The following is a 10,907-nucleotide window of genomic DNA, read 5'->3' on the forward strand; positions in this document are numbered from 1 at the left end:
CGAGCATCTCCTCATAAGCCACTCATTTCAATAGTCAATGCTACGCTACTCTTGAGCTGGTCTAAAAGGCGACGCCACTGGACATTGGATAACTAGAAACGAGTGATTTGGAGTAGCGAATTCTGGTAAATACGGTGGAAATCCGTTTAGCTGGGATCTGCGAATTCCGGGAGAAAGTTATCTACCATCATGTATAGTACTAGAAGTGAACTGCATATGGCTTTGCGTTACGGCGTGGAGGTGTTTTTCGTGGTTAGTGTGTGATCCGTTCACTGTGCTTCAAAAGACGCTAAATACGAACGAATATGAACACATTTTATAGCAATGTGTACTGCATACAGTAGAGGAGTAGTTTCTTATCAGCATGACAATGAAATCTGTCATGAAGCAGGATCTTTGAGGCAATGGCTTATGAACAATAACATTCGTGAAATGGAGTGGCCCACCGACAGTCCCGACCTTAAAACAATGAAATACCTTTATGATAAGTTAGAATGTCGACCTCGTTCCACACCCCAGCGTAGCATTACCACCTTCTCTAGCTACGATTCTTAAGGAAGAATAAGCTACCATTCTTGCACACAAAGATTCAGGCACCTTATTGGAAGTGTCCCCATCAGACTTCAAGCTGTCATAAAAGCGACGGGTAGATATACCCCATATTATTTTCCACAAACAGGTCTTTGAATTCTTTTGATCCGATAGTCTACTCTTCAATTACCCCATACTGAATTATTACACCCCATCGACTCTGCTGTGGAGCCTCACTCAACAAGTGAAGATTCTCAACGACCCAGTAATGCATATTGTTTCCAGTCTGCTTTCCATGATTTAGAAATATTGCTTCGTTTGTATGAAGCGATCTAAAGAAGTCCATGTATCTTCTGCTGGCCGGCTGGTTAATCTGTTGGTGATGTGTCACATTATCCGTTTGAGCTCCCAAAATGAGAGTAACGCTGATCCGACTTATTCAAAGGCATACGCTATTTATTTGGAGTTACCATGTGGAGCTTGATAACAGCTGTCACAAAATTTATTTCTTTGCTTCCGCTCGTCTCATGCTTGCCTTTACGCTCTAAACAAGCATTCGAATGCCCTTCAAATATCGATTTTTGCCTATTCGCCGAATACTCATTTCTTTTGTACACCGTGTCTGATGTCCGTCTCCATAGCTGTGTGATCAGCGTCGCAATATGTTATGCGAAGGGCTTCGATTCAATTCCCGGCCGAGTCTGAGATATTCTCGGCATGGAGACAGTGTTGTCTTGTCTTCCACATTTCATCCCCATCGTCACGTAAGTCGCCGAAATGGCGTCAAGCAAAAAGACTTGTACTAGGTGACCGGTCTACCCAACGACAGGTCATAGCTACATGAACACGCACGCAGTGTCTGTTAGGCCACATTTCTGATAACTAAACTATTGTCTGCGCATTTCTTCCATGCTCTCCGTATAGATGTACCATATCTAATGTTTCTTGGTTTGTGAAAAAAAAATTTCGAGTGAAAAAGCTATATTTTCTCCGTGTCACCATTACACTGGTATCGTAGCGGTGCAACATATTGTTTCCTGAATGAGATTTTCACTCTGCAGCGGAGTGTGCGCTGATATGAAACTTCCTGGAAGATTAAAACTGTGTGCCGGACCGAGACTCGAACTCGGGACCTTTGCCTTTGGCGGGCAAGTGCTCTACCATTTTTTTTCCCCAATGTCAGGCTTACTACCTTTGCTGACATACATTTTGTTGTACTGCCGCATAAATAGTGTCTACAATGTCCATATGTTGACAAATAGTGCCTAATTAGGAAATTAAGTAATTAAGGAAATGAATAAAACTGAAAATGCCCAAATGAAAGACATGAAGGCATTGCGGATAGTACAAATGTAAAAGAAACATGCTCCTGTAGCAATGAATTGAAATTCGTGTCGGGGGCGACACCTGCTCACGACCCGACGTTCGATAGAGCAAGGGAGCCATCTATCGACTCGTTCTCCAGACGTTGGTGTAAGACTGGGTCATCTTCTCGAAATTAACTAAGGGTCCGTAAGTGTGATCGATGTCTATCTCGGCTTCTTCGTCTATCTCATCTCTCACCCGTCACACCCCATCTGGCCGGCGGGTCGGTAAATGTAAGTCCCAAGTACACTCCTGGAAATTGAAATAAGAACACCGTGAATTCATTGTCCCAGGAAGGGGAAACTTTATGGACACATTCCTGGGGTCAGATACATCACATGATCACACTGACAGAACCACAGGCACATAGACACAGGCAACAGAGCATGCACAATGTCGGCACTAGTACAGTGTATATCCATCTTTCGCAGCAATGCAGGCTGCTATTCTCCCATGGAGACGATCGTAGAGATGCTGGATGTAGTCCTGTGGAACGGCTTGCCATGCCATTTCCACCTGGCGCCTCAGTTGGACCAGCGTTCGTGCTGGACGTGCAGACCGCGTGAGACGACGCTTCATCCAGTCCCAAACATGCTCAATGGGGGACAGATCCGGAGATCTTGCTGGCCAGGGTAGTTGACTTACACCTTCTAGAGCACGTTGAGTGGCACGGGATACATGCGGACGTGCATTGTCCTGTTGGAACAGCAAGTTCCCTTGCCGGTCTAGGAATGGTAGAACGATGGGTTCGATGACGGTTTGGATGTACCGTGCACTTTTCAGTGTCCCCTCGACGATCACCAGTGGTGTACGGCCAGTGTAGGAGATCGCTCCCCACACCATGATGCCGGGTGTTGGCCCTGTGTGCCTCGGTCGTATGCAGTCCTGATTGTGGCGCTCACCTGCACGGCGCAAAAACACGCATACGACCATCATTGGCACCAAGGCAGAAGCGACTCTCATCGCTGAAGACGACACGTCTCCATTCGTCCCTCCATTCACGCCTGTCGCGACACCACTGGAGGCGGGCTGCATGATGTTGGGGCGTGAGCGGAAGACGGCCTAATGGTGTGCGGGACCGTAGCCCAGCTTCATGGAGACGGTTGCGAATGGTCCTCGCCGATACCCCAGGAGCAACAGTGTCCCTAATTTGCTGGGAAGTGGCGGTGCGGTCCCCTACGGCACTGCGTAGGATCCTACGGTCTTGGCGTGCGTCGCTGCGGTCCGGTCACAGGTCGACGGGCACGTGCACCTTCCGCCGACCACTGGCGACAACATCGATGTACTGTGGAGACCTCACGCCCCACGTGTTGAGCAATTCGGCGGTACGTCCACCCGGCCTGCCGCATGCCCACTATACGCCCTCGCTCAAAGTCCGTCAACTGCACATACGGTTCACGTCCACGCTGTCGCGGCATGCTACCAGTGTTAAAGACTGCGATGGAGCTCCGTATGCCACGGAAAACTGGCTGACACTGACGGCGGCGGTGCAGAAATGCTGCGCGGCTAGCGCCATTCGACGGCCAACACCGCGGTTCCTGGTGTGTCCGCTGTGCCGTGCGTGTGATCATTGCTTGTACAGCCCTCTCGCAGTGTCCGGAGCAAGTATGGTGGGTCTGACACACCGGTGTCAATGTGTTCTTTTTTCCATTTCCAGGAGTGTAATTAGCGAAGTCTTGCCCATATTTCCTATGCTGTTGCAGCTTCGTGTGTCCATCCAGGAGAAAATGCCAAAAATCAATTTTGTCCTTTTCTGATTCGTTATACACGTAGCCCACCACCATTCCCCGTACCCATGTCACTGCATTGGTTTTTTGGACTAGAAAATAAGATTCTTGGGGGAACAAAAGTGTGCCTGATGAAATTGTGTGAGGGGCGGAGCGTAACAGGAACGTCAATATCTGTTGTGCCAAGTGCCACACTGGAGCCGTCCCACTACATGCTAAACGATGTTCATCAGCGTCCACTGTTGCGCAGCCTAAACATAGTGGAGTGTCTGCCAAATGAATCGCGTGCCGCCGTTGATTCGTTGCGAACTTCCTATTTACCACCACATACCATGTTGCGCGTACCGACGTTGGGAGGTAAACGTTCCGTATAACGCGCCATATCTGTCGCCAGTTCTTGTCTGGGTACTTCTTTTCCAGTGTATTCCTGGGACACCGGCGCAGTAAGAGTTGGTATACATCTCGCGTCATCGGTAGTCGTGTTGTTGGGAAGGAATCTCTGACATAGCTAAGCTCCAAAAAAATGACTTGAAATGTGACAGCTTCGGTGAAATATGGTCTACATTGACTGGGGGCAGCATTGAAGTGGGCGCTAGTACATCGGCCAACGCACCCGAGATATTGCGAAATTGACCGCGCCACTGTCGGAAAATCGTACTGACGAATAACGCCTGTGCCTTTTCATATACGTTCACTAGACCAAGTCCGCCCTCTCCAGGTGGTAGCGTAAGCGTTGTGTATTGGATCTTAAATAGGTGTCCCACACTCACGTAGGTTCCGAAAGTTGCTTGTATCCGTGATGCCATTGTGCGCGTTAAAGGCAGGACATGCGCTACGTGAGTGAGTCTCGGTGCTAGGTATACGTTAACATAGGTCACCCTCTGAATCATATCCAACGCTCTTAATTTCTGTAACAGCACCATTGTCCGCATAAGCTTCAATATGAGTCGGTAGTTATCCGCTGCTGTCCGCTGCACATCCGTGTGGAACGTAATACCTAGGCATTTTATGGTCTTAACTAACATGAGCGGGCCTTCCTCCCCCGGTTGTAATCCTCGACCGACATTCATGCAGCGTGATTTCTGTAGATTAAGCACGCTTCCTGTCGCCATCCCGTATCGCTGTATCCATGCCAACGCCGTACGTACTTCTTCGCCTGTCCGTGCCACCAGCATCACATCGTCAGCATAAGCGCGGCAAGGAAAGGTCAGTTGTGGCAACGGCACTCCCTCCAACCGTCTTCGGAGACCATATAGACAGGGTTCCAAAGCCATTGCATACAAAAATATCGAAAGGGGGCAACCTTGACGAACTGACCTTGAAATAACAATGTAGTCAGTGCCCCGTCCATTCACCGAGACCGTTGATCGCACGCCGTGTAACAGTCGCATGATCACTAGAATGAAGGCCTGTGGGATTCCCAATTCGCCCATCACCGCATGCAAAAAGGTATGATCCACTCTGTCGAACGCATGATCGAAGTCAATTGCGATGAGTGCCCCACGCACTCGGCATGCCGCTGCTAATGCGATGATATCTCGGTAGTCACCGAGCGCCGTATGTACGTTACTCTTACCGCCGAGGCAAGTTTGATCTATGAGGAGTCTATCAGAAATTGAAGACCGCAGGCGAGCTCCAAGGATGCGCGCGAAAATCTTATAGTCGCAGTTCAAGAGAGTGGGTGGTCTACAATCTCCTGGCCTTCTGCCACCGCGTGGTTCGGGTATTGGGATGATGATACCCTCCGTGAATTCGGCAGGTATCTCAGTCTGCGGTAACAGGAGTTCGTTGTACATCTGAATCCAGGTCCGGCCCATGAGGTATGCAAAGGCGCGGTAAAATTCAATTGGGAAGCCGGCCTGTCCTGGGGACTTGTTCGGAGTCCCCCTGGCAATTGCATCTGTCAGCTCGTCCTCTGTTATCGCTGTGATGAAAGTCTCTGCATCCAGTGGTGGTCTTCTATGTGGCATTTCCGAGATGACATGTTGTAGTGTCTCGTGGTTCACTTGTACAGGTCGATATAACTGGCGAAAATAGTCAGTAAACACATGCGCAATATCACGCTGGTTCACAACTTGCTGGCCAGTTTCAGAGATTAGTTTCCTGATCAATGTCCTGAGTCGTAGTTGGCGTTCACGTACTACGTGGTGCATGGAGGGGGTTTCGGCAGAAACTGTGTCCGCCAATCTCGCCCGGACCGTTATACCTTCCATTCTTAGTCTCGTCAGCTGTAATAACTTGGCTTTTATCCTGCGCATGGCCGTGTGCCTTTCCGGCGATGGTTGTTGGGTCATCAGCTCCCTCAGGGCTGTAAAATAAAAATCAGCCGTCGTGCGGTTCCACTGCGATTTGTCCAACCCGTATCGTATCAATGTTCTCCGTAACGTTGGTTTTGCGCATTTAATCCACCATTGGAGAACCGAGGTGTATACTCGTTGGCGGCGAACGCAGGTCTCCCAGGCCGCCTCTATCGTCCGGCGACATTCAGTGTCACGTAAAAGTGCACAATTCATTTTCCAGTGATCCTTACTCCGTCATATTTTCTGACGCGTTAGTGAAATCGTACAGACGTACGCCATATGATCCGTAAAAGCCGCTGGCCAGATTTCGGCATCCAGTATCGCCGTCCGTAGAGCTCGTGTCACATACACTCTGTCAAGTCTACTCGCCGAATGTCCCGTTACAAACGTATAACCCGGTCTGTCGCCATGCTGCAGTTCCCAGGTATCCAGAAGCGCCATTTCGGTAATCAACGCACGCAGTTCCATGCATGGCACATAATGAGGTACTTGGTCCTTTTTGTCGACGACACAATTAAAGTCGCCGCCCACTATATAGTTATCATAGCGTCCAGCGAACAACGGTGCTATCTCTTCGGTGTAAAAGGTCGCCCTTTCTCTGCGTTTTGTGGAGCCAGATGACGCGCATAAATTGATGAAACGTACGCCGTCGACAGTGATCGCTATGCCACGTGCCGAAGGGAGGGACATGACGTCCTCCAGTCCTGTCAACTGAGCTACCAAGGCACGACTCACGCTCTGTCCTCACAGCTTCACTTCTGCCAGTATCTCGTCTCCTACCAGCCGAACTTTACAGAAGCTCTCCTGCTCTCCTGCTCGCAGGAGAGCTTCTGTAAAGTTTGGAAGGTAGGAGACGAGATACTGGCAGAAGTGAAGCTGTGAGGACGGGGCGTGAGTCGTGCTTGGGTAGCTCAGTTGGTAGAGCACTTGCCCGTGAAAGGCAAAGGTCCCGAGTTCGAGTCTCGGTCCGGCACGAAGTTTTAATCTGCCAGGAAGTTTCATATTGTTTCCTCCTTAACAGACTTGTATTTCCTGACAATATTTGTGTCAATGGCTCGAACAACTTCTTTTCTGTCACGTAAAGAACACAAACTTCACAGGTTCGAAGGATATGTTATAATATATTGGTGATTACAAAATCGAATAAAGTTTGCAACGAAATCAGCAGTTGCACAACCTCTGCCCTAGACGCATTCGCTGATTCGGTTGGGAAAGGTTTACCAAGCCGTCGTAACGTCTCCTGAAGTACGTTGGCACACAAGTGTTGTAACTGGTCGTTGATATCCTGGAAACTGGTACTGGGCGAAGTTCAAGTACGAGTGGGACAAACAAAGATCTTGGGAACTTGCTGGCCACAGGAGTATCGCAAGATCACATAGACACTTCATAGAAACATGCATTATACGGCTTAAAAGTGTCGCGGCGATACTGTCGCATGTCATGCAACACACGAGAGTGCAGGATGTCCTTCGCGAAATGTTGTGCCGTCAGAGTTCCCTCAATCTCTCGAGCTGTGACCTAAAGTCATATCCGACAGCTTCCTACCCGATAATGCCAGCAGTAACACCATTGTGCCTATCCAAAACATTGGCAGAACGAGACTCTCCCCAGATCTCCACCATAATCAATGACGATGGTCATCCTGGGTAGTGCAGATCCGCGATTCATCACTGAACATAGTGCGATACCACTCATCAGCAGCCCATACTTTCTGCTAACGGCAACCAAGAGCTACCGCTTGTTTTGTGATATATGGTAACGGCAGCCTACGCATGGGATGATAATTCCCAAGCCTTGGTACTGCTAGACTCTGCCCAACGGTGCTGGATAGCACATACTTTTGTAGAGAGTCCATTACTTGTTATCAAATGGCAGGCGGAGATGTGAAGAGCTTACGATGTGCTTGGTGTACAATGTAGCAATCCACTCTCGTGAAAGTCAGACGACAATATGCTTGCCCTAATTTTCACATTCATCGGTCTACTATCACATTCGAGTGCCCCACAAATCTGGTTAGTGCTAGAGACGCCTTTCAAACTCTGGCTGGTGCTAATAAGACCATCTCACACGAATATGTGCCATCTCTGTGTCCTTCACACTGGCCACCCAGCATCTGAAGCTGCTCACGCTGCTCCTCATATAACCTACTAGGCAAGGTAACAACACTAAACACCAACAACATTAATGCACTCTGGTAGCCATTATACATGTCACAAGAATTGCCGCTCTAATAATTTACGTACTGTAATGTTTACGTTTAAGAAATTGTTGGCATCCAAACACGTGTTCCGGGTACTTCACCTTTTTCGTCAGGCACTGCACATCAGAAATGAAATAGTTTGTGAGTGTACAGTGTGGCAGATAATGACCTAAAAGACACTCTGTTCATACATATTCACTTTCAAAAACATGGCGTGTAGTTGATCACATCGGGCAACGACCAAAGTCTTATGATGAAGCAACGAGTATCAGGCGCTATACAACCTAACTAGTAATCGTTAAGTTTATCTGATACATACAAGGGACAAAAATTTTAAAGAACAAGATCGAATCAGAAAAGGTATGCTTGAGAATAAGAGGGTCCCACCCATGATCATCTAAAATTTCTAACTAACCCATTCTCCCATTTCTGCCTACAAAATATTAAGGCTCATAACAACAGCTTATTCAGTCGTTTCACAGGTAAATGTCCGGAAGATTGAGTGATCTGGACACGTATGCCCCTCTGTTTTATGGAAGTACATCAGAATTGCAAGTGAGAAAGACATGCTATTAAATATTGCAGAACTAGATATCACGAAGTAAAATCTATGTGAGTCAAACAGCGAAATTGACACTGCTTAACGCTACTAACGAGTTGTGTGCTACCCGTTACCCTCCGAACAAGTATTTACTTTAGAACTGCCTTTGTAGTTTTTTTACTGTAACGTCTCTTTTTGTTGCATTTGGTACATTTCGTTTCATTATATTTCTTACTTAATTTTACTATACATTTTCCCTTTTGCTCTCTAAACTTTCTATTTGTTTATAATATTAGCATTGTGATTATTGCTCTATTCCATGATTGTATTTCACTGGAACATTCCTTGTCCATGATCTTAATTTCTAAATAGGGCCCCCAAATAAAATATTTCTTCCCCCTTTAACAGTACAAACAGGTGGCTTCGAAGCGCTGTAGTTGGTGCAGAACTGGTACCAGGTTGAGATGTCACCCTGCACAGCTGACGTATGTCATAGCCAAGAAGTGGTCTTTATAACTCACCATTTGTTACCATTTTCTACGCCCACCACAGATTTCGTACAATAACAACACATCATCAAAACAACAGCGTTAAACAACGGTCATACATCTTACAATCATAGTGTACTTAAGGAAATGCCGAAATAATTAAGCTAAAGCAATAATGAAACCACCAATAATGACTCAACTTACTGCCACCAAATGATGTGTACTGCTATTTGTTGGTATATCGTGTATCAATATAGGCAGTATCTTGAAGTGAACAAAGTATTTAGTAGATTGCTGTGCCATGAAGACAGCAAGCAACAGTTTCTTTAACCAGAAGGCAAGGAGCCCCATTAAATAAAAGTGGAGCCAATAAGATCGGTTGCAAATAATGCACTCAATACAACAAAAGAAGAAACAGATAGATCAGTGTGCACCACGCTTAAAGAACACCACAGAAACTGACATACGCATAAAGCAGGCCCCACTTTTGTGCAGAATTTTCTAAAATCAGGGTCGGTTACATAATACATCTAGAATTACTACTTCCTCGCCACAATGAATGGAAACTGTCTTCGTTTCAAATACAGGAACCATCTCGAACAACTATTGAATGAACCACTCGATTCGAGTTCCTTAGCACTCCTTAATACTGCCAAAGGACCTATCGAAAAACCTAAATGATTGCTCAGTTCATCTTTGTTAAGTTGTGCTCTATTAGAAATATATCTGTCAATAGTTCACTTTAATAATCGATGATTTTGGACGTATTATTCTGTATATTTAGTTTCAGCAGCTAATTTCTTTGATGTTTGTATCTTGTTTGCTGTGTTTATGTTTGGACCGGTAAGGTCAAATCTGTATTCGGGAAAATACTTAGAAGCTCCTTTCTATGGAAGTTCATAGTGGTCTTTGGTTGAGGCTTAATACTGGTCAGAGGCAATTCAGATTTGATATTTGTGCTTCGGTTGGTGATGTTATAGTTATTCTTTCTCTGATTTTGAGCTAAAATGGCGGCAGTTTTGTCTAACAAGCATGCAGTAATCGATGGACGACAGAATTTGGCGTTCAAATCACAACTAAATTGAGGTAGCTGATGATTATTATACAAAAAATAACACCTGAAAGTAATACAAAAGTTTACCGACGAACACCTGAGCTATCAAGCCACTGATTCTACTTCAGTCGTTCATGTGGAAACCTAGAAACAAATAACAAAGAAAACCGCTAACCTCTTGCAAACTGAGGTTCGAAACTTACTAAACTGCGAATGTCCCAAGTATTAACCGCACTTTTGGGGAACCCGCCCAAAAGCCGGATTTACCACCATCCATATGCCGAGATGAACCATAAGTGGATTAGAATAAAAGCCCAAATAATGGAAGTGTGCTTTAATTCAGCGTTTCATAAGAGCAGAGATAAGTTAGATACACACAATTCGACAGGAATTTCCATGTTTATTATTTAATTAAATTGCAGCCAAAAACCATATACAGGTACTTTGCTTAACATTTTACATTTACATTTTACATTTTTGCATATTCATTTATAGATTTCACTCTTTTACTGCACAGTTCTATGTGATATTGTTAACAGGATTTGTTACACAGTTCACACACACGTTGTGGTTGGGTCGTTATAATTTTTGTTTTTTGCAAGTTAGATGTTGAAAGCCATGAATAGATAATCTGGTTATGACATGTCGCAGTTCGATGTTTGGTGGTGCCCATGAGTGTCTCATCATTGCTTCGGTGCCAT

At 46.0% G+C, this 10,907-nt stretch overlaps 1 non-coding gene across 1 annotated transcript; it reads left to right on the plus strand.

Annotated features, from left to right (window-relative positions):
- Positions 1 to 6,822: 6,822 nt before the first annotated feature.
- Trnas-uga (transfer RNA serine (anticodon UGA)) lies at positions 6,823 to 6,897 on the plus strand. Its single transcript has one exon. It is a non-coding gene; the product is annotated as a tRNA-Ser (tRNA).
- Positions 6,898 to 10,907: the final 4,010 nt, after the last annotated feature.

This window comes from Schistocerca cancellata, chromosome 4 (assembly GCF_023864275.1).
Source record: "Schistocerca cancellata isolate TAMUIC-IGC-003103 chromosome 4, iqSchCanc2.1, whole genome shotgun sequence".
In the NCBI taxonomy this organism is placed as follows: Eukaryota; Metazoa; Arthropoda; class Insecta; order Orthoptera; family Acrididae; genus Schistocerca; species Schistocerca cancellata.